Source organism: Erinaceus europaeus, chromosome 3, assembly GCF_950295315.1.
Source record: "Erinaceus europaeus chromosome 3, mEriEur2.1, whole genome shotgun sequence".
NCBI lineage: Eukaryota > Metazoa > Chordata > Mammalia > Eulipotyphla > Erinaceidae > Erinaceus > Erinaceus europaeus.
Window position 1 is genome coordinate 103,105,584 of NC_080164.1, and position 25,922 is coordinate 103,131,505.

The 25,922-nt window shown below is 39.1% G+C and overlaps 1 protein-coding gene across 4 annotated transcripts in view; it reads right to left on the minus strand.

Annotated features, from left to right (window-relative positions):
* CTNNA2 (catenin alpha 2) overlaps window positions 1-25,922 on the minus strand; it is a 1,425,261-nt gene that overhangs the window by 848,947 nt on the left and 550,392 nt on the right. The window lies entirely within an intron of this gene.

The window sequence follows — 25,922 nt, forward strand, 5'->3', positions numbered from 1 at the left end:
GAGAGAGAGAGAGAGAGAGAGAGAGAAGGAAAGTAAAAAGGAAAAGGATTGTAATGATACCCCTGGTGAGCCTGGAATATTGGTAAAGCAAGAAGCCTGCTTAGCTATTTTCACTGCTTGTGAAGTGACTCCCCTGAAGGTGGGGGAGCTGGGAGCTCGAACCACGATCCTTATGCAAGTCCTTGTGCTTTGTGCCAAGTGCACTTAACCCACTGCACTACCACCCGACTCCCAAACTGTTTTTTTTTTTTTAAGCAGGGGACTTGCTCTCATTGAGGCTAGCACATAAAAAAAAAAAAAAAAAAACCTCTGCAAAGCAGTTACATCACCTCTCTAGTCCTTCCCTACCCCTCTCAATTCAAGAACTATACACTTGAAATTTACCATACAATCATAAGATATACTTTCATCATGAACCATTTAAAAAAATTTAAAAACCGGAGGAATATGGCGTACTGAGAAGCTGCTAACAGCGAGTGCTCTGATCGCATTGTCGGCAATGGTAGGATTTTCTGCCTTTAGCAGGCCAGTCAATAAGGGGTGGCACCAAAGAGGTGATTATAATTTAATTTGGGTTAAGAATTAAAGTAAAGGTGACACGGACTAGCGGGGCTCCAGACTTCCCAGGCGGCGCCGGGCAAGGCAAGTGCGCCGGCCATTATCCTCCGCCGGGGAAGGCAGCTCCTCCACTGGTTGCTGAGCGCGGCGGGCAGAGGACCCGGAGAGAGCACTTTAGCTCGGGGGCTTTCTCTTGGGAGTCTCCAGGGTCCACCGCGACCCTGAGGTCGGATCCAAAGACTTCTTGAGTATAGCTCTCATTGGATCAAAGGACTTGGAGCTAGTTTTCATTTTCGAGAAATCCTTTAAAAAAGTCTGGAGGGGGGGGTTTCCCGGAAGATGGCAGACAGAGAAGCTGCTAGCCTCTGAGCTCCGAACACACTCCCCTGGAGACAATAGGATTTTCTGCCTTTAGCAGGCCAGCCAATAAGGTGTCCTTAGACACCAAGGCGGTGACTATAACTTAATTTGGGTTAAGAATTAGAGTAGGGAAAAAATTTCTTTTTTCTTCCTTTTAATTTTCAAGCATACATCCTTCCCGCCCCCCCCCCCATAAGCAGTCCCTGGGGATCAGCTCCTAGCAGGATACCCCAAACCACCAAACAGGGTGTTTGTTTGCTTTTTTTTGGATTCAATGATACACATTTGGGAAGTTCCTTGCACGGCTCTTTAATTACAACTCTTCTTCTTATCTTCTCCCTTTTCTCTCTCTTATCTCTCTCTCTTTTTTTTTAATCTTGTCATACACTTCTTTCTTCTTTGCCTTTCTGAATTTGTGAATTACTTTGGGGAAGAAATCTGACTCAGAGTGGACTCTCTATGTGTGTATCTCTGCTCTAGTTCCCTTTCCCCTCTTGTTGCCCCTAGAATATACACTGGATAGTAGATTTGCATAACTGTCTATTCTTGCTATCCTCTCTTTCTTTTCTCTTTCTTCACTGGGATTTGGTTACTATTTTTACACGGACTGGAGAAATTGTTTGGCTAACTGGTAACGATTAAACTACTTCAATACTTACTTCAGTTGCTACTGTAATTCCGGAGGTTAGTGAGTGCAATTGCCATAAAGGTATTTAGTACAGTGTTACTTGTACTCAAGACACAACAACTGAGGAAGAACAGAGCATAAAAAAAAGAGAGAAACACATAAATAAAAAAATGGGTAGATTAAAAACAAATAAAACTGCTACCCCAATGAATGAAGACAAGAGCCCAGAAGAAACTACAAATCAGTCAGAAGTAACCATAGATAAGAAAAGTATGCAAGCAATAATAAACTTATTAATCACAGAAATGAAAAAAACATTGGAGGAAAGGAATGGCAGTATTAGGGAAACAACAGTTGAGACCCCCAAGGAAAATACTGATTATCTTGAGGCAATTAGAGAACTGAAAGCTGAAATAGCTGTAATGAAGAAAGAAGCTGAGGCAAGGGAAAGCAGACTAACAGAAGCAGAAAACAGAATTAGTCAGACAGAGGATGAGTTAGAGAAAACTAAGAAAGAGGTGAAAGAGCTTAAAAAGAGATTGAGAGACACTGAAAACAACAACGGAGACATATGGGATGATATCAAAAGAAGTAACATTCGTATAATTGGCCTGCCAGAGGAATAAAGAGAGGAAGGGGAAGAAAACATTCTAGAGGAAATAATACAAGAAAACTTCCCAGACCTGAATAACAGAAAGGATATCAAGGTTCAAGAGGCCCAGAGAGTACCAAACAGAATCAACCCAGACCTGAAGACACCAAGACACATCATAGTCACAGTGAGAAGAAGTAAGGATAAAGAAAGGATCCTAAAGGCTGCAAGAGAGAAACAAAAAGTCACATACAGGGGAAAACCCATAAGATTATCTGCAGATTTCTCCACTCAAACTCTAAAGGCCAGAAGGGAGTGGCAAGATATCTATCGAGCCCTGAATGAAAAAGGGTGTCAACCAAGGATAATATATTCTGCTAGACTTTCATTCAAGCTAGATGGAGGGATCAAAACCTTCTTAGACAAACAACAGTTAAAGGAGGCAACCATCACCAAGCCGGCCCTGAAAGAGGTACTAAAAGACCTCTTATAAACAAGAACATCACTATAATACTTGCAATATATCAGAGTAAACAAATTGTTTTTTAGAACAATGGCACTACAATACATTAAATCCATAATATCAATAAATGTCAATGGCTTAAACTCACCCATCAAAAGGCACAGGGTGGGGGGATGGATCAGAAAACATAACCCAACCATATGCTGCTTGCAAGAATCCCATCTGTCACAACAAGATAAACACAGACTTAAAGTGAAAGGATGGAAAACTATCATACAGGCTAACGGTCCACAAAAAAGGGCAGGAACAGCCATTCTCATCTCAGACACGATAGATTTTAAATTGAATAAAGTAATAAAAGATAGGCAAGGACATTACATAATGATTAGAGGATCAATCAGCCAAGAAGACTTAACAATTATTAACATCTATGCACCCAACGAGGGACCATCTAAATACATTAAGCATCTACTGAAAGAATTTCAAAAATACATCAATAGTAATACAATAATAGTGGGAGACTTCAATACCCCACTCTCACACTTAGATCAACAAAGCAGAGAACCAATAAAGATACAAGAGAATTGAATGAAGAGATTGACAGACTAGACCTCTTGGACATTTTCAGACTCCCCCACCCCCAAAAACTGGAATACACCTTCTTTTCAAATCCACATAACACATACTCAAGGATAGACCACATGTTAGGCCACAAAGACAGCATCAATAAATTCAAGAGCATTGAAATCATCCCAAGTATCTTCTCAGACCACAGTGGAGTAAAACTAACATTTAACAACAAACGGAAAATTATTAAAAGACATAGAATTTGGAAACTAAACAACATGCTCCTTAAGAACCACTGGGTCAGAAACTCACTCAAACAGGAAATTCAAATGTTCCTGGAAACTAATGAAAATGAAGACACAACCTATCAAAATATTTGGGACACAGCTAAAGCAGTACTGAGAGGGAAACTTATAGCCATACAATCACATATTAAACACCAAGAAGAAGCCCAAATGAACGACCTTACTGCACACCTCAAGGACTTAGAGGAAGAGGAACAAAGGAACCCTAAAGCAACCAGAAGGACAGAAATCACTAAAGTTAGAGCAGAAATAAACAACATCGAAAATAAAAGAACCATACAAAAGATCAATGAAGCCAAATGTTGGTTCTTTGAAAGATTAAACAAAACTGACAAACCCCTAGCTAGACTCACCAAACAAAAAGAGAAAAGACTCAAATTAATAGAATTGTAAACGATGCAGGAGATATCACAACTGACACCACAGAAATCCAGAGAATTCTGCGAAACTTCTATAAAGAACTATATGCCACCAAGCTAGAGAATCTGGAAGAAATGGAACAATTCCTAGAAACCTATGCACTTCCAAAACTGAACCAAGAAAAATTACAAAATCTAAATGCACCAATCACAGACAAAGAAATTGAAACCGTTATTAAGAATCTCCCCAACAACAAAAGTCCTGGACCAGATGGCTTCACAAACGAATTCTACAAAACTTTCAGGAAACAGTTAATACCCATACTTCTTAAGCTATTCCATAAGATTGAAGAAACAGGAATACTCCCTTCCACCTTTTATGAAGCCAACATCACCCTGATACCAAAAGCTGATAGGGACAGAACAAAAAAGGAAAACTACAGACCAATATCTCTGATGAACATAGATGCCAAAATATTATCAAGATCTTGGCCAACCGGATACAGCAACACATCAAAAAGATTGTTCATCATGACCAAGTGGGATTCATCCCAGGAATGCAAAAAATTTAAAAACCAATGGCAAAGCTACATACAAGATACTAGGTTTTATACAGCAAACTCTAACAAAAGGACTTTTCAAAGTTAACCCAATTACCAAATAATGTGATGATAACATTAACTATCCATTGTCTTTTTGAACCCTAAGACAACAGGTCCACTATAGAGCCTATATTTCCCCCAGTCCTGGAACCTTAGGATAGGGCCCACTTTCCCGCATGCCTCTCCCAATCCATATCAAATAATATTGCATCTGCTGATCACAACCTAATCAACACAATGACTGCCACCTCAACATGCTTCACTTCAGACTGTGTCCAGAGACTTCACGTGTGGAATGACAACCCTTCAGCTTCATTACTCAGGTGAGACCTTTCCTTACATAGTATTCTCTAATTCCATCCCAGGTGGTTCACTTCCTAACAAAGTCCCAAAACCTAGATATACACCAGGTTCTGTGAGAGAGAGCATATGTTCACACTTATCCATAAACTAGTGCAAAATATATACCTGAAAGCAGAAGTACACTAGAGTTTGCAGTGATTATCCCCCTAACACTTCCTCTCCACTATTCCAAGCTTTGGGTCCATGATTGCTCAACAATTTGTTTGGCTTTGTATGTTAACTCTCTTTTCAGCCACCAGATTCCAGATGTCATCAGGATGCCGGCCAGGCTTCCTTCGACTGAAGACCCCACCAATGTGCCCTGGAGACCCACTTCCCCAGAGACCCACCCTACTAGGGAAAGAGAGAGGCAGACTGGGAGTATGGACCGACCAGTCAACGCCCATGTTCAGCGGGGAAGCAATTACAGAAGCCAGACCTTCCACTCTCTGCAACCCACAAAGACCCTGGGTCCATGCTCCCAGAGGGATAGAGAATGGGAAAGCTATCAGGGGAGGGGGTGGGATATGGAGATTGGGTGGTGGGAATTGTGTGGAGTTGTATCCCTCCTACACTATGGTTTTGTTAATTTATCCTTTCTTAAATAAAAAATAAATTTAAAAAAATGTCTAAATTTCTTAGAAGCTACTGGAGGAAAAAGAAAATAACATTCAGGCTTACATTTTAACTTGGTAAAAATAAATAAATGAAGGCATCAGAGGATTAAAAAATAAATTAGCTTTAAAAAAGAGAAAGGAAGGAGGAAAGAAAGACAGAAAGAAAGAAAGAAAGAAAGAAAGAAAGAAAGGCAGAAAGACAGAAAGAAAGAAAGAGGAAGAAAGAAAGAGGGAGGGAGGGAGGGAGGGAGGAAGGAAGGAAGGAAGGAAGGAAGGAAGGAAGGAAGGAAGGAAGGAAGGAAGGGGAGGAGGAAGGAGAGTGAAAAGAGGGAAAAAAAAGGCCCATTTCATTGGCTAAGGGGTGATGACCAGTACATTCAGTCTAAAAGGACTCTTTTAAGTGTGAGTTTTACTCAGTAAAGCACACGACTACTGAGTGAGTGGTTTTGCTTCCATGAAAAAAAACAAAAACCCACAGACTTTAAAGCATCACACTCACTTGCAAACTAAACAGATTTACCCAACATGATAAGATATTTTCCACCCCCTAAAAGTATGTGAATAAGTATTTTAGTTAGATTGGATTATTGCAATCAAAAACTTATCCCTAGAATAGTTATATCCCTGTAAGGGTCAGAAGAACATCACACAAATATCTCTGAACTTATCCAGCTATTGTTTATAAGATAATTATTTATTTATTTATTCCCTTGTGTTGCCCTTGTTGTTTTATTGTTGTATTTATTATTGTTGTTGTTATTGATGCTGTCGTTGTTGGATAGGACACAGAGAGACGGAGAGAGGAGGGAAAAATGGGGGGGGGGAGAAAGACACCTGCAGACCTGCTTCACCACACGTGAAGCAACTACCCTGCAGGTGGGGAGCTGGGGGCTTGAACTGGGATCCTTACACAGGTCCTTGCGCTTTGCACCACCTGCGCTTAACCCACTGTGCTACCACCCAACTCCCAATAATTATTATTTTTTTTTCTCAGTTGGTGAGCATGCCAGATGGGTATTGCTGCTCTCACACTTCTAAACTATGATATATCACAAATCAGTCATAGCTTATATTCCCACAGAGATCAGAATCAGCCTCAGAATACCTTTTAGAACACACACACACACACACACACACACCACACCACACCACATACACAGCACACACACACACCCCTTCTGAATACATTGAATGGTGAGAAATACACATTTAGGGGAGCACTGAAATAACACAGTTGGTAGGGCACCTGACTTTACAGGCTGTGACCCAGGTTCAAGTTCCTGCCATACTACCACTGACTATTGCCTATTGCATGGGGGTGGGAGAGTGAATGAGGGGGAGAGGGAGGCTTTCGTGCTTTAGTCTCTCTCTCCCTCTCCCTCTCCCTCTCCCTCTGTCTCTCCCTCTCTCTTTCTCTCTGTCTCCCCCCGGTATCCAGAGTAGTAAAACTATATATGGTATATGGGCAAAGTTCCGGGGGACAACAACAAAAACAAAACAACAACAACAATAAAAAGGACTGACCATTTAAGAGAAGCCATCCTTTAGAAAGAAAAAATAATTCTGGTCAGGGTGCCAAGTGTTGGTACATCGGGTTAAGGGCACATATTACAGTTTACAAGGACCCAGGTTCAAGCCTCTGATCCCTACCTGCAGAGGGAAAGCAGAATTTCACGAATGGTGAAACACAAATGCAGGTATCTTTCTCTCTCTCTCTCTCTCTCTAACTCCCCACCACTCTCAATTTCTCTCTGTCTTTATCCAATAACAAGTAAATAAAATTAATATAAAAAAGAAAACAATTCAGATCAAAGTGGTTAAAAAGATTTGACTTCATGCAATTCACTTCCACATTATTGATGTTTCTTTTGGATACATTCATTTCCTTTGTCAATAAAATAAGTGAAAAAAATTATTAAACCTGGCCCTTAGAGTATCCAGCTATTTAGTTTAGGACTTGGGGCAATTCTAACAAATTCTCACCAGTCACAAAACACGACTTTTAGGAAAGGAACACTGTTAAATCATCAAACAACCCACTGTTATTTTGAATCCATGGAAGAATTTGGAAATAACTTTCTTCAAAGCTTTATGCTATTATTTTCTGTCTCAAGAACCACCTTGGTGGCAATCTCTTAATTGTGCAAATAGAAGGGTGATACTTCATTCATAAATACTTTCCAAGGGGTTGAAACTGTCTTGTTAAAGATGAAAGTAGTGCTATGAGTATAGTGTTTCACCCTCTAATGTGTTGTATGCAGTCTCCATTCTATAAATATACACTATTACTATGGGAACTCATTCCTTTTCAAAGACAAGAATGTACTGAAATTATTCACAATTATTTTATTTTCCTAAACAAACCAATTAATTATTAGCAATAATACTACTCATGTCAGGGGAATATCCATTTCAAACTTTTCTAGGTGCTATCTATATATTTAAGCAGCAACAATGTCATAATGTGCCGCTTACTGAAGTTGAGAGCACCCTATCCCAGGTGTAATAACTATAACAAAGCAAACTGATCCCAGTGTGTACAGCAGTCCAGTGACATGGCTTATTCTTTAGAAATAACAAATATTCAGGTGGGGGAGACAGCATAATGGTCCTGCAAAAGATTTGAGTGCCTGAGACTCTGAAGTCCCAGGTTCAATCCCCAGCACCACCATCAGCCAGAGATGAGCAGCAGGTCTCTTGTCTTTCTCTCTGTAATATCACTTATATTAGGAGAAATTTAAACCTGGTAGTGCTAATCTTGTATCTATACAAAAGAAAAAAAATGTCTCCCTTTCCACCCTTTTCCATGGTTATGACTTACATAAATTTACATCTTAAATGCTATCGGGAAAAAATTTAAACAATTAGAAATTTAATGACTCAGATTGAATACACTGAAAAGAAAATATGTCAGTATAGTTAATGCTCTTCTCCATAAATAAACAAAGCTCCAGGCAATCATTTTAAAGAAGTATACACAACATTCTGTCCTATGAGCTGACCATAATTCATTTCCCCATGGCCAGATCTTTTGCTGATTTCCAACTGCCTTTTATCATAAATATCTTAGTTATTGCCTTTTGGTGCATATAGCTTTGAATCATTATCTTTGTTAATTTCTTAAGGCAAATTCCTAGGAATCTAAATAGCTAGGTCAAAGGATGAACACATTAAATTTTAAGATATTTAACTGAATTGTGCCATGCAAAATTGTTGAGACCATAAAATTCTTGCATTCTACAAAAAATCCCAGTGTCCTTTCCAGAGGCCAGGGGATGATCCATGACCTCCACAAGCCTGTAGCAATGCTACTCTGAGGTTTGGGATCCAGCCACATAGTACTTACTGCATAATCTGATGTGCACTGTACTGTTATTAAAGCTGCAACAGTGTTTGACGGGACTATCAGGTTTCAGGAGTATTTTTACACACATATCTGGTATATGCAAATCCCACACCCTTCAATAACCAGAGTTCTGTGTCCTCCAAACTTACCCCCTCCTCTCTTACCATCTTGTTCTCACATTGTACAAGCAACAGTCTGGCTACCATCGTCTTTTTTGCCAAGTTCCATTGTTCTAGTCATTTATACTCTGCATGGGAGTGATTATGCTTAATGAAAGAAGTAAAAATGAAAAAGATAAGAAAAGGGGCCAGGTGGCAGCACACCTGGTTAAGCACACACATTATAGTGCACAAGGGCCAAAGTTCAAGACCCTGGTCCCCACCTTCAGGGGGAAAGCTTCAGGAGTGGTGAAGTAGGACTCTAGGTGTCTCTCTGCTTCCATACCCCCCCCCCCAGCCCTTCACAATTTCTTTCTGTCTCTACCTAATAAATATTTTTAAAGGAGTAAGAAACAACTAGATGACTTCCTTTATTTGATTTCCCCCTCCAAAAAGAAAAAAAAAAAAAAGGAAAAAAGAGCTGGCAGCAAGCCTAGTACTTGGCTTTCCCTATCATCAGAACCTGGCCACAAGCTATCCCTCACTATCAGCAATGCACTACTTCACACACTAGAGCATCCTTACACAATGCCCTGGCTCAAACGCTATCAGAGAGCCTCTTTTTCCACTTTGTCTCTGGAGATACATTTATTCTCTACCATCCCCGACATTCTCTATTTCCCAAGTACATCATTGTACTAGTTCTGTTCTATCAAGCAGTCTGCTAAGGTTGGGTGACCCAAGAGAGATGGGAGGAAGCACCCATTTTTCAGACCCTGATTTAGACCCGTTTTCAGAATGCTTTGATGAGCCTGTCATGTGGGACAGAATCGAAAAACTCACTGTGGCTCATGTAGATTGCATCTATTACTTTTCTCCTATCTCTGTGACCTGTCATTCTGTCATAGGAGGAAACTGAACAGACCCACACCGTTTTCTCCTGACAATAACATGAGGGTTGCTGCCCAGGTTCTTAGACTGAGATTGGAAATTGATTGCCAGACACTGTGTCTTGGTGTCTTCCTAGCCACTGAAGGTGACTGATGATTTGATTGAGGTGTAATTCACTTTATCCAGGGACAGTTTCCTCTGATAATGTGTACAAATTAAATTTTATACCACCTAGGTTTAGATTTTATTGCTAATTTAGGCTTTTAGATATCTGAATTTAGATTTAGCTTTAATGATCTCAATATTGTTTTGTGTAGGTATTTTTGCTTTTGTTAATTAAATTAATTAATTTATTTTTGCCTCCAGGGTTATTGCTGGGGCTCAGTGCCTGCACTATGAACTCACACATACATACACACTTGATGATCTATAGCAAGGGCTATCTGGAGGTGTTAGACTGTCAGACTACTTCCTATAGTTTATGTATGGGAAAAAGAGATCATCATTACATGGTTAATTATTCTTTTCCTTGTGTGCTTATTATGATAAAAATTTTTGAGCTACTTTGGATGTATTCTTCTCCTTCAGTCCTTCTAATAATTTTCTAGATAGTCATATCCACATTTTTAGGGGATAGCCCTTCCCTACAAGCCCAGGTGTCATATAGAACTTACTCAATTTTACAGATGTAAGGTGAAGGCTGGACTGAAAACCTGTACATATGAACATACAGTATCATTTTATATTTTTTAAAATTTCTTTATTGGGGGATTAATGTTTTATATTTAATAGTGAATACAATAGATTTTACATGCATAACATTTCTCAGTTTTCCACATAGCAATACAACCCCCACTAGGTCCTCTAGGTCCTCTGCCATTCTGTTCCAGGATCATTTTCTATTTTTAACACGAAGTGCAGATTATTACATACATACTCCTCCTATTCACTGTGTGTATTCTGAACCATATATCTTGGAGTTCTACCCAAACTAGAACCCAAAGTCACTCTGTTCTTGCTGTTACATAAGATGAATTTATAAACAATACTTTACTGAACTTTCCCCTAATGGCACATTTTTTCAGTCCAGTTTTGGTATTGAGAAGACTATGATAAGAATCTATATGGAAGTTGTACAAGCTTAAGCTACCTACACTATTATATGAGAATGTAATTTTCCTCATACTCAAATCAACACTGTATTATCAAAACACTGATTGCTGCTAACTAGTAAAATGGAAAAAAGTAAAACCTCATACCTCAAAGTAATTTTATCTTGTTTATTTGAATAAAAGTGAGATATACACTTTTTCATATGTTCCAAAATTATTTATAATGCTAGGAAGATGACATAATGGTTATACAGGAGACATTCATGTCTAAGGCTTTGAGGTCCCAAGTTCAATTCCTAGCACCACCATAAACCAGAGCTGATTAATGCTCTGGTCTCTCTCTGTGTCAGTATCTTTCTTTCTTATTAAAAAATAAATAAAAATAAAAAATAATTATTTGTATTTTTTGTCAGTGAACTGTACCTTTGTCTATTAAATGAGCTGAAAATACATCCTCCCTCCCTCTCTTCCTTCCTCCCTTGCCCTTTTTCTTTCTTTCTTTCTTTCTTTCTTTCTTTCTTTCTTTCTTTCTTTCTTTCTTTCTTCCTTTCTTTCCTTTATGTTCCCCATGGATAAGGCTTTTATGGTTCATATGGTTGAATTTATATTTTGCTTTGAAAATTAATGAATATGTATATATAAATATAACATCATAGACAACAACCTCCCCAACTCACCTGGTTATAATAATAATAATAATTATTATTATTATCATTATTATTATTATTCTAAACTCTTTCTAAGACTACAAGAAACCCCTTGCATTTCTCCTAGTCCTATTGCCTCTGGGATTATGCCCATACTTCTTGATATTTCTTCTCTATGATTCCTTACTTCCATACCACCTCTGTTGACTTTAACCAGATCTCTGCTTGTGCTGCCACCCCGCATCATGCTGCTACTGAATTCTTACTGTGGACTATAACCAGATATACCAAGCCTGAGAAGTCAACCTGACAACTCTTAAAATCTGGTGACATCTTTCATAACACACAGGACTACTTACATCCACATCATTTAACTAAGTAACAGATACCAGATATAGGATAGGGTTTAGGGTACTGGGTACATGTCTGCATGTATCAATAAGGAAGGGGACATCATATAACTCAAAATTAAGTGATCACTAAGGTCTAAGCAAGTCAGTTTGTCAAGGATGAGAGGGGATAATCTTTTTTTTTTTTCCTCTGTTGAGTTTAATTTCTAAGGAAAAAACCCAACAACACTATAATTCATATCCATCTTTAAAGCAGATATCCTCAAGGTTTATTTTCCACATTGAGAACAAAAACTTTCCATGCTTAAGTTCTACTGTCATCACCGAATGGGGAGATACTGCTGTTATCTGTATGTTTGTTTAAACCTTTCTATTCTAAAGCTCCTTATCCTCTGTAGCTATCTACAGCAATAACAGAATTATTGATGTCTAACAACTGTTAAACAGGTGTTTTAAAGTATATGCATCAGTATACATACTGACTAGTATAGGATTATGACTATTTATATTTTCTTTGTTAAAATATCCAAACAATATAGAAACCTAGAAAGTGAAAAATCTCCTTTTTCATTATAACTCTCCTTTTCAGAGCCAATAGTGTCAACAATGTTGTTCATTTGTGAGACTTTACTCTTCTATAACTGTCATACTTGCATCATGTGTACCATAAAGACATAGAATCCAATAAATATTCTTATATAGGTATTGCTATGAACATCTGTTTGTGAAATGAAAGACTAAAACTGACACTATCAGAGAAAAATTCATATAAATACATTTAAGTTTTTCCACGTTACTTACTTCTATCCTGAACTTATAATAAATTGCCATTTTATGACAAAATAGCTATTTTTCACCTAATTCACCATCAAATATTGGAAACTTGTTTATTTTTGTTATTTCAGCTTGTATCCCCCAATTACTAATTGAACTTAAGTAGATATTTTTAGGTATATTAACCAATTCTATTTCCTTTCCAGATACCTTTTAATGGCTTCACTTTTCTGAATTTTTTTCAGTAATTTAAGTAAACTGGATACAAATAATTTGTTAAATATTATGTCAGTTATTCATCCTAGCCTGTCACTGTTTTTCAGCTTAAATTCATGATACTGAAATGTTTTGTTTTTATGAATCAAATCCTTATCAAGGGGGGTATTTAGTTTAACATGCTTGTTACTATTTAATTAAGAGAACAAATACATACTAAATGTTTCTGCCAAATTAAATGGTTAAACATTTCTGCCAGAAGCCTCTGCATCCAGACACACTTTCTAACTTTATGGACTGATAACAATAAAACAAAGCCTAGATTCCCAGAATATCCAAACTGGCAGTTCATTATGAATTACAAAGCCTCTATAGTTATAGAATATGTTTTCTTAACTGAAAGAAACTTCTACTGACTTTTTTTCCTATCAATTCAGTGTTTGAACTTGAATGCTCCTTTGCTGACTGACGCTTGTATAGGGTCATTATGTAGTCTACAAACTGTCAGTCACCAAACTCAGGGAAAACTGAAAATGGTAGCTACCCTACCCCTGGGACATTCTGGGAGACAGCTAGGATCATTTCTTCTTCTTCTTTCTCCTCCTTCTTCTTCTCATCCTCCTCCCCCTCCTTTTTCTTTCTTTCTTCTTCTTCTCCTTCTCCTTCCTCCACCTCTCCTCCACCTATCCCTCCTACTCCTTCTCTTCTCTATTTCCTCCTCTTTTTCCTCCTCTACCTCCTCCTCCTAATCCTCTTCCTTATATTTAAAATTTTATTTATCTATTATTGGTTAGAAGACAGAAAGAAATTGAGGGGGGAGGGAGAGTTAGAGAAGGAAAGAGACACTTGCAGCTCTTGTGAAGCTTTCCTCCTACAGGTAGGGGCTTGAACTTGGGTCCTTGGGTACTGTAATGTGTACACTTAACCAGGTGCACCACTGCCTATGCCTGGTTTCTTTTCTTCTTATTTCTTAAGCTATCAGTTAGAAAACAGGTATTCTTCAGAATGGAAAACAATCTGTCAGCTACTAAGTAAAGATACTATATAAATTACATTTCAGTTAATCCAAGTGTCCCCTAAGCAGTGCTTTCTTCTTGTCTATTTCTACTGTTTTTTTAAACTTCCATTACGAGAAAGCACATGGTTTCCACCTCATGCTTCCCAACTGATTTCCCAAAGAATGGTCAGGTACTCTGTGCACACCATGAGAACCTGGCCCACCCATTCCCTTTTATGTGGATGCCTTCCCCACTGGCCAACACTAGCTCTGAAGTGATATATGAACAACAGGATGGCTTAGTGTATCTTCTCTACAGAGGATATTTTTGCTAATGAATTCTATGACCTGGCTTCATGATATGATAAGAGAAATCTATGCTTTTAAATAGTCTTTAAAGTATTCCATTTATTTATTTTAATGAGAGACACATAAAGAAAGAGTTATCCCAGAGCCCTGCTCAGTTCTGGCTGATGGTAGTGCTGATGATTGAACCCAGGGCCTAAGAGCCTCAGGAAGGAAAATCTTCTGCAGAAACACTATACTGTCTCCCCAACCTTATTATTATTATTATTATTATTAGTAGTAGTAGTAGTAACAATAATAATTTAATTTTACAGAGAACCCTCTCAGAGTTGCTGATGGTGGTGATAGAGACTGAACCTTAGGCCTCAGAGCTTCAAGCAGGAAAAGTATTTTGCAGAACCACTATGTTGTCTCACTAACCCTATTGTTATTTTACTGATAAACTCTGGGAGTTGCTCATGGTGGTGTTGAGGATTGAGCCTGGGGCCTCAAAGCCTCAGGCAAGAGATTATTTTGCATATCCCCAGATCATGTTGTCTCCCCAGCCCTTCTTAAACAGTCTTTCCTGTCAGCAATGCTCTTTCTTTTAGTTATTGCACTTAGCATTGCATTTCTTTATTTTAATTTATTTATAAAAGGAAACATTGACAAAACCATAGGATAAGAAGGATATAACTCCACACAATTCCCACCACCGGAACTCCATATCCCAACCCATCCCCCAATAGTTTTCCTATTCTTTAACCCTCTGGGAGTATGGACCTAGGGTCATTATGGAGTGCAGAAGGTGGAAGGTCTGGCTTCTGTAATTGCTTCCCCGCTGAACATGGGCATTGATAGGTCAATTCATACTCCAAGCCTGCCTCTTTCTTTCCCTAGTGGGGCAGGGTTCTGGGGGAATCGGAGCTCCAGGACACATTGGTGGGGTAGTCTGCCCAGGGAAGGCTAGTTGGCATCATGCCAGAATCTGGAACCTGGTGGCTGAAAAAGAGAGTTAACATATGAAGCCAGACAAGTTGTTTACTAATCATGAACCTAAAGGCTGGAATAGTGCAGATGAAGAGTTGGGGGGGAGGTCTCCATTGTGTAGGAAGCTAGTAGGCCTATTTTAGTTATATTCCAAAGGGCCTGTGGCTATACTAGTTTTTCCTTTTTTTTCTTTGAAAAATTAAACAAGATTGACAAACCCCTAGCCAAACTCACTAAAAAAGAAAAAAAAAAAAGTAGAAGACTCAAATAAATAGAATTGTAAATAATAGAGGAGATGCCAAAATTGACACCACAGAAATCCAGAAAATCATGTGAAACTTCTATGAAGAACTATAAGCCACCAAGCCAGAGAATCTGGAAAAAATGGAAGAATTCCTAGAAACATATGCTCTTCCAAAACTGAACCAAGAATAACTACAAAACCTAAATGCACCAACCACAGACAAAGAAATCGAAACAGTTATTAAGAATCTTCCCAACAACAAAAGTCCTGTACCAGATGGCTTTATAAGCACTGCATTTTTATACTCTCGTGTTTGCCTATATAATATTATTCTATGAACATAACAGAAACCATGATACAGATATGTCCATATAAATGCATCCCTTCCCTCATTTAATTCAAACCTAACCAAGCAAGATCATGAAGAGAATCTGAGCAAATATTAGTTTGTTAAATGGAATTTTTAAAAATGGCAGGTGTCTTAAGTTTTTTCCTCCTTCCTTTTCTACCTTCCACTAACTTCTGGAACTTAGGAAACCCTCCGTCAAGAAATGTGTACCTCATGGATATAAACTACTGTACTATATAAATAGTACCTTATGGATATAAACTACTGCAAAATATATACCTGAAAGCAGAAGTACACTAGAGTTTGCAGTGAGTACCTCCCTAACACTTCCTCTCCACTATACCAAGCTTTGGGTCCATGATTGCTCAACAATTTGTTTGGCTTCGTATGTTAACTCTCTTTTCAGTCACCAGGTTCCAGATGCCACCAGGATGCTGGCCAGGCTTCCCTGGATTGAAGACCCCACCAATGTGTCCTGGAGCTCAGCTTCCCCAGAGACACACCCTACTAGGGAAAGAGAGAGGCAGACTGGGAGTATGGATCGACCAGTCAACGCCCATGTTCAGCGGGGAAGCAATTACAGAAGCCAGACCTTCTACCTTCTGCAACCCACAATGACCCTGGGTCCATGCTCCCAGAGAGATAGAGAATGGGAAAGCTATCAGGGGAGGGGGTGGGATATGGAGATTGGGTGGTGGGAATTGTGTGGAGTTGTACCCCTCCTACACTATGGTTTTGTTAATTTATCCTTTCTTAAATAAAAAAATTAAAAAATTTAAAAAAATGTAAAAAAAAAAAGAAATGTGTACCTAAACTAGACACTTGGCTCTCAATGTTAATTAATTTTTGTTAACTCTGGAGAAAGTCTTTAAGGTCTACTTTCAAAGTCAGGAAGTCAAGTTACTCCTAAGATGGGGGTCAGAGTGAGGTCTCTGGAGATGCATATTCATAATTGAGGCCCCTGAACTCTTGGGCCTGTATACTCCTTGAACCTTCCTTTCTAGCTCCCTGCACTTTCCAGATGCTAGACACTGAACTCTCAGTGAAAAAAAAATCACTTGTACATTCAAAAGCTGCTTGCCACACTATCTGAGTAAGAATCCCAATCTGTATGCTGGTTATGCCCCAGCTTCATATTTTGCAAATGAAGCATGCCAAAGGCAGTTTAAATAGAAAAATAAGCAGTTAATGATCAAGTGATCCCTCTAGTATAAAGTTAAGGGTGTAAAAGGCCTGTGTTATTTCTGGTAGTTTTAAAGTCCACTATCATTTCTTCTGATTCTGATTCTATTTGTTTTCCGCTTCTACATTTAAAAATATCTTGTGACTACATTTTGCCTGATCTGAAAAATCAAGGAGAATCTCTATGTTAAGGTCAGTTGGTGAAAAGCTTTAATTCCAACTGCAATCAACTCCAATGCCCTGACCATGTGAAATACTGTATTCTCGGATTCCAAATATTAAGATACAGAAATCTTTGAGGGACAATATTTTCTGTATCTTACAGTGAATACTGTTCCTGAGAGTGGCCAAGAAAAATATAGGGGATATTAATAAAGCAGAGTGTATGAGACTTTAAGAAAAATATATTGATGTTCCAAAATATCCCCTTTTATTTTTGCTTTATTTTTATTATTGAATAAAAACAGAGATTAGAAACAGAGATAAATTGAAAGGGGAAGAGAAGATAAGAGGGAAAGACAGAGAGACAGCTACTTCCCTGCTTCACCACTTGTGAAGCTTTCCCCCTGAAGGGTGGAGACCAGGGGTTTGAACCTTGGTCCTTATACATTGTAATGTGTGCACTTAACCAGATGTTTTACCACTTGGCCCCCAAAATATCTCCATTTTTTGACATTTGAATAAGGACAATTTCCTTCCACATATGAACTGAAAAGGAAGTTCATAGGGCATGAATCAGGGCCTACATTTGAAAGCCCCAAGGAACTGAGGAGCTGGTAAATATTCTTTTCTAGGTTTGTTACAAAGGCAATTGATAGTGATAATCAAAGGTGAACACAGTCAACAATAAGACATATGAAATAACAAAGAGTTAAGAGCAGTGCAGTAATATACTGCCAGAGGTAGAGGGAAGGCAGAAGACTGGTGTCTAAGGTTTAATTGGCAGGATCCATCCTATACTAGACTCCTTCCTTAGCTAATTTGATAGCCTAGGGTTCATAGAGATATATTTCCATTGTGTTTGGACAAGCCACACACATCACAGTCTGTGCCTCATTTCACACTACATGAGGTCATAAAGAAACTTATATCTTTTTTATGTTTTATTATAGATTTTGATGAGCAAGAAGACTAAGCCAATGTCCCTGTTGCCACTCATTCAATTCATTCTTGCTCAAACTGGGGAAAAAGTTTCATACTTAATCTTCTTAATTCCTCTTCTAGCACACGAATTATCCATATAGAGCCAAAATATATTCTAAAACACAATCCAGATCACAGAATTTCCATACTGACTGTTTTCTGGCATTTTTTTAATGGAATAGTGAAAATGGGCTCAGAGCACAGTCTCTCAAAAGTCCTATGTGAAGCCCTACACCTCTAGGCCTTATTTTTTTTCTTTAATTTTTACTGGATTTATTTATTGAATAGAAATGGCCAAAAATTGTGAGGGAAGGGAGAGCTAGAAATGGAGAGAGAGACATCTGCAGCCCAGCTTCACCACTTGCAAATGTTTCACTCTGAAGCAGGAGACCAGAGTCTCGCACCTGGGTCTTGACACAATGTAACATTTGCACTCAGCAAGGTGCACCACCACCCACCCTCAGACCTTACTTCCTAACCCTCACCCTCCCCTTTCACTGCTACACATACATTCTATTGAACTCTATGACTTGTGTCTGCTCTCTGAACACACCAAACTTGGTCCTCTGCACTGGCCTGAATCCCTATGCCTGGCAGACCTGTCCTCTCTTTCCCACATGACTGATATCAGCAAGACTGGCCCCAACTGAAATCCTCAGAGCAGCATGTACTGACCACTCACCTTCACCCACCCACCCCACCTGTCATGTTTTAACCCACCATGTTTTGATTGTCTTAACATTAGTTATATTTGTTTAGACTGATTTTGCCTGTCTCTAAGTTGTTGGGTTGTTGTCTGCTTCTCCCATTTCTTTCTTTCTATCTTTCTTTCTTTCTTCCTTCCTCTTTCATTTTCTTTTATAAAAAGGAAACACTGACAAAAACCATAGGATAAGAGGGGTACAACTCCACACAATTCTCACCACCGGAACTCTGTATCTCACCCCCTCCCCTAATAACTTTCTTATTCTTTATCCCTCTGGGAGTATGGACCCAGGGTCATTATGGGGTGCAGAAGGTGGAAGGTCTGGCTTCTGTAATTGCTTCCCCACTGAACATGGGCATTGACAAGTCAATCCATACTCCCAGCCTCTCTCTCTCTCTCTCTTTCCCTAGTAGGGTGGGGCTCTGGGAAAGCAAGGCTCCAGGACACACTGGTGGGCCATCTGCCTAGCCCCAATAGGACCTTGCCCTTAACTTGGATGAACAACAGCAGAGAATGTCCCATCCTCTGAGAGGCTAGCCAACATACTCTATCTTCCACCTGAGGAAGACTGGTCCTGAAATAGGGCCAGCTTGGAACGTTCCTACTCATGACCACAGAATGTGAGTTCAGATCTATAAGGATGAAGAGGTCACATAGGCTCCTAAGCTGAATATGGGATTCTCTCATTTCTAACCTTCCTCCCCACAAGCACTTTAAAAAAAAAATTAGGAATCAAACAGGTCTTATTTACTTCTCCTTAAATGAAAGTTCCAGGGAGAAGAGATTTTTATTTATCTCCCTCATTGTTGTATCTTATTTATGGTTGTAGCCCCACAAGCCAAAAGATATCAAATACATAGTAAAAATCTCATAGACGTTTTTAAATAAATAAAAAAAAAAGATGTGAGCAGAAGGCTGAGTGGTGGCACACATGGTGGAGTGCACATGTTACAATGTGCAAGGACCTTAGTTCAAGCACTTAGTCCCCATCTGCAGAGGGAAAGCTTTGTGAGTGGTAAAGCAGTGTTGCAGCACTCTCTCTCTCTCTCTCTCTCTCTCTCTCTCCCTTCCCTCCCTCCCCCTCCCCCTCCCTCTCTCTCTTCTCCAAATCCCTCTCCTTATCCCTCTTCTCTCAGTTTCTCTCTGTCTCTATTCAATAAATAAATTAAGACAATTTAAAAAACGTTTAGGGGGTTGGGCGGCAGCACAGTGGGTTAGGCACACATGGGGCAAAGCGAAAGGACTGGCGTAAGGATCCCAGTTAGAAGCCCCAGCTCCCCACCTGCAGAGGAGTCACATCACAAGCAGTGAAGCAGGTCTGCAGGTGTCTGTCTTTCTCTCCCCCTGTCTGTCTTCCCCTCCTCTCTCCATTTTTCTCTGTCCTATCAAACAATGATGATATCAATAACAACAACAATAATAACTACTACAACAATGAAACAACAAGGGCAACAAAAGGGGAAAAAAGCAAATAAAAAACATTTAAACAATTTGAGCCTAAAAATGAAGGTGTCATATTTATTTTCCAACAACCACTACCACCCCTAAACAGTAACTAGTTGGAGCCCTAAAACAATCCATGTGCCTTCTGTGCCTGCTTTCTCATCTACAACGGAAGCTGAATTCCATGATTAATGGAATTTGAAGCAAACAGTGCCCATTATTTTGACTTAAGTCAATGATATTAAAAGTAAGTTTCCACAGTCTGCAGATTTTTCAAGACACTAGAAATAGACTATTCTATTATCAGCAATGTCTCTCCTGGGGATTTACTCAAAGAAAATAAAAGTACCTATCAGAAGAGATCTGTGTATACCTATGTTCATAGCAACATAGTTTGTAATTTCCAGAACCTGGAAGCAACCCAGCTGTCCAATCTCAGATGAATGGAACATTATTCAGATGTTAAAAATGACAAGGCCATTACCTTTGAGTCATTTTGGATGGAACCAGAGACATCACGTTAAATGAGATAAGCCAAAAAGGGAAGGACAAATATCAAATAATCTCACTTACAAGCAGGGCTTGATAAATAGTAAGAGGAAAGGAGAATACAAAGTGAAATGTGAACTGAGCTTGGTGTCTTGCATCATATAGCAAAGGACTCTGGGGAAGGAGGTGGGGAAGGTGGAAGAGAACTGTGGGGTCCTAGTGTAAAGCATTAACTCCTTCAATAAGAAAATGAGGGGGAAAAAGTAAATTTCCAAAAGAACCACCGCTAGTTAAAGCAATATACACCTATGATTTCTTAAAATGATTCATAATTGTTGGATTCACCTGAAATAAAAGTTGTCATTTTATTCTTTGGCTACAATAAATTTTTTTTTTCATTTTCTCTTTTTACTAAAGCACACTGTAGCCTGCAGCAGTGAATCACAGGTCAGGGAAAGCGGTCAGCCATACAAATAAATATGTATTTTCCACAAAACCACAGAGGAAGGTTTGGTTTCTTTTTACCCATCCCCATTGTCTTACTTGTCACCTATGAATACTGGGGTCAGTGAGTCTTTAAAGGAGTGAAACTTTGTTAAACATTTCATTCCCTTGTAACTAAGTTCATTTCCTTTCACTATCCTCCTTACTCATTCCAGCCACACTGGCATTGTATAAGAACAACCCTCCAGGGAGTCGGGCAGTAGTGCAGCAGGTTAATTGCATGTGGTGCAAAGCGAAAGGACGGGTGTAGGGATCCGGGTTTGAGCTCCCCAGACCCCCACCTGCAGGGGAATCACTTCACAGGCAGTGAAGCAGGTCTGTAGGTGTTTATCTTTCTCTCCCCTTTCTGTCTTCCCTTCCTCTCTCCATTTCTCTCTGTCCTATCTAACAACAATGACAACAATAATAACTACAAAAGGGAAAATAAATTTAAAAAAATAAATAAAAGAAAAAAAACAACACCCCTCCCCCCAAAACCTTCCACTCCACTATTTTTAAAATTTTTTTTATTTACAAAAAGGAAACACTGACAAAAACCATAGGATAAGAGGGATACAAATCTACACAATTCCAACCACCAGAACTCTGTATCCCACCCCCTCCCCTGATAGCTTTCCTAATCTTTATCCCTCTGGGAGTATGGACCCAGGGTCATTATAAGGTGTAGAAGGTGGAAGGTCTGGCTTCTGTAATTGCTTCCCCACTGAACATGGGCATTGGCAGGGCAATCCATACTCCCAGCCTGTCTCTCTCTCGTTCCCTAGTTCGGTGGGGTTCTGGGGAAGCAGGGCTCCAGGACACATTGGTGGGGTCATCTGCCCATGGAAGTCTGGTTGACATCATGTTAGCATCTGGGACCTGGTGGCTGAAAAAAGAGTTAACATAGAGAGCCATACTTTGATGATGACTCTTTAGTCACTCCATTATTATTATTAGTGGTTTAATAATGATTCATTAGATGGTAAAATCACAAAGTACAATTCCATACAGTTCCCACCACCATAGTTCTGTGTCCAAGCCACTCCAGTGGAAGTTTACCTATTATTTATCCCTCTGGGAATATGGACCAAAATTTGCTATGGACTGCAGAAGGTGGAAGTTCTGGCTTCCGTAAATGCATAGGTTTTGGTAGGTGGATCCATACCCCCAGCCTGTTTCTACCTTTCCCTAGTTGCTCATTGTTTTTCACTTGTTTTTCCCATCTGTCTTCATTCTTCTCTCAGTTGAACTTTCTAGATTTTTCCATCAGTTGCTCCAATGTTTTTCTTAATGTTGCCTGTCCAATAACACATCCTTCAAGCACTTTCTCTAAGCCATTACCACATCAGTTCACTCCTTGCTCCCTTGCCTGTTTATCTTTGCTTTGTGCACTTAACCACTGGGGCCATATGCACAAAAAGTTCCAGGGAAAAAACATTTTTATTTATTTCCTTCTTTGTTAAATCTCCAGTGCTCTTCTTCTTCTCCAGTGCTCTGAAAGGACTTTTCAGGGTAGAATGTCAAGGAGCCAGGTGGTGGTGGACCTGGTTGAGTACACATGTTACGATGTGCAAGGACTCGGGTTTGAACCCCCAGCCCCTACCTGAAGCAGGAAAATTTTGTGAGTGGTAAAGCAGGGCACAGATGTCTCTTTCCCCTCTCTACCACCACCTTCCCTTTTGATTTATGGCTTTTTATATCCAATAAATAAGTATAATAATTAAAATAAAATAAATTAGGGGGCTGGGTGGTGGTGTACCCAGTTAAGCACACACAATACTAAGTGCAAGTACCTGTGCAAGGATCCTGGTTCAAGCCCTGCTCTGGCGGGAAGCTTCAAAAATATCAAAGCAGGTCTACAGGTCATTTTCTCTACTCTCTCTCTCTCCCTCTCTTTCTCCCCTTCCCTCCTTCCCTCCTCCTCTCTCAATTTCTTTCTGTCAAGTCAAATATATATAGAAAGAAGAAGGAAAGAAAGTGGGGAAATGATCTCCAGGAGCAGTGGATCCATCCTGAAAGCACCAAGCCCCAGTAATAACCCTAGAGGCATTAAAAAAGAAGTTTTGTTTGTTTGTTTGTTTGTTTTTAAGTAGAACGTCAATCAAGAGCTGTTGAATAGAAAACAAGTACACATTGTTCTGTGATTTCCTGCTCATGTTATCTCTCTACCTTTCTGTGTACTTTAAGATCCTTGGGAGTAGCAGGTGGCCCTGTTTATACTTCACTGCAATTTTTATCAAGATAAAATATTTCTCCTATAGTACTGATCCCATGAACCCTAGTCTGAGAAGTCTATACTCAGTCCCTTCCTTCCCACCTCAAGATTCTTACCAGCTCCTGACAAGACTCTTGACCACTCCCTAAAGAAACTTTGTTTTCTCCAAACTAGTATTTTCTGTTTGTTTCAGAGTCACCCCCCTCATCCCACAAGTCTCTCTCAGATCAATCAATATATCCCTTATGAAAGCTGCTTTGGTAAAATTAGTTGTTCCTTCTTGGTTCTATAAATGCCACCTTATACCACTCTGCTGCTCTTCCTCCATGCTTGTGTTTATGTAAAACCTTCTGCCTGACACTCCCTTCTCACTCTCCACCTAAGGTCTCTTGGAAGATGACTTAATGCTGGTAGAATTTCCTTTCCCCAGAATTTATTTCTAGCTCTTTATGCTAAAGAAAACTTTTTTTTTCTACGTGTAGATCTATGCATTTATCACATTTTATTGAAAAGGTCTCTTTTATATGCCCAAATTTGCTACACGGCAGCATTCTCTTTTTTAAAAATTATTATCTTTATTTATTTATTGGATAGAAACAGCCAGAAATTGAGAGGGGAGGGAGAGACTGAGAGGGAGAAAGTCAGAGAGATACCTGTAACACTGCTTTACCACTCGCAAAGCTTTCCCCCTGCATGTAGGGAATAGAGGCTTGAACTTGGGTTCTTGTGCACTGTAACATGTGCACCACCACCTTGCCTTGGCAGCATTCTCTTACTCATCTTAATGTTGTGTAACAACCAGTAAATTTAATTAAGATGAATTAGATAGGCCCATGATATAACTCAACAGATTCCATTTTAATTATTTATAAAACATGCTCATCATACCCCAAATGACTACAAAACTGCTGGAGAAAGGGACCCTAATTAGTCATTTTGCATTTCTAATATCTACTATATAGTAGTTCAGGGCATGTTTCTAAGGAAATGGATTGCAAATCCTGGGTTGCCTGTTAAAGAAATATGAGTAAAAGTTTTGTCCAAATTATTAAGAGCTACCATGTAACTAATTGTGTATAATTAGAAGGCATTTGCCTGTAGAATATTCCCTACAGAGTTGGAAAATATAATTTTAAATATCTTTGTCTGGGAGCTAGGCAGTGGCACACCAGGATAAGCGTACAGAGTACTAATAGCAAGGACCCACAGAGGGATCCAAGTTCAAACCCCCACTCCCCACATACAGAGGGGATGCTTCATAAGCTATGAGATAGGTCTGCAGGTGTCTAATCCCCATCCATATATATCCCTTCCCTCTCAATTTCTCTCTGTCCTATCCAATTTGAAAAAATAAAGGAAAAAATGGCCACAGGGAGCAGTGGAAACATAGTATGAGCATGGAGCCCCAGCAATAACCCTGGAGGGGAAAAAAGATGATATAGATATAGATATAATACAGATATATCAGTTCGAATGATAGATGAAAATGACAATATTAGAAAATAATATAACCAGAAGTCACAGAAAATGTTTTAATTTGCAATATTATAACTTGTATAATGTCTACATTTACTGTGAATAAGGATAAGGAATGTTCATCCTCAACTAACAGGACATGGAAACAAAGTGAATAATACAAGGATCTAAAGATTTACTTAAATAAATTTCAACTCTTAATTTGGCATAGAGGAGGTAACACATGCCAAATTAAGAGTTGAAATGGCCCTACCCAAGTAGGGAAGGATAGAAACAGACCGGGTGTATGGATCCACCTGTCATCCCTCATGTCCAGCTGAGAACTAATTACAGAAGCCATAACTCCCACCTTCTGTTCCTCAAAAAGAATCTATGTCCATACTCCCAGAGGGGTAAAGAATAGGGAATCTTCCAGTGGAAGGAACAGAGCAAGGAACTCTGGCGGTCGGAATTTCTAGCAAACAAACAAAAAAGAAGCAATGTCTCTGCCTTTTATTTTCATTTATATTTTGAATAGAGGGACTTTTATTACAGTGTGTCATCCACACTGATGATCCACTTACAGCTACTACATTTTCAGGAAACAGAGAGTACCTTAGGGGCTAAGAAGGGTACAGCTCTATAAAATGTTGAAAGTATAATCTTACAGAGGCTACAATTACCCTATAAAATTTCCTATATTTGAACCCAATTATATACATCACTTAGAGAAGTACAAGAAAGAGAACAGACTGAAGAACAGCCTTTGGTTTCTTAAAATTTATTCAGGAAATGCCACCCCACCTTCCATGACAAAGGTACTACTTTAAGTATCTCATAGCTAAGGAACAAGAAATGCCCAATTTTCATCAAGGTGATGGTTGAGAAAGATTGCAATCAGACAGTCACAGACATAAATAAATTATATGTCAAGAAACTAAGAACTTTCTTAGATCAGAAGAAATTGTTCTAAAAAGAGTGGAAGGAAGGAAGGGATGAAGGATGAAGGGAGGGAGAGAAAGGAAGAAAGAAAGAAAGAAAGAAAGAAAGAAAGAAAGAAAGAAAGAAAGAAAGAGAGAGATGGAATAAGGAAGAAAGAAAGAAAGAAAGAAAG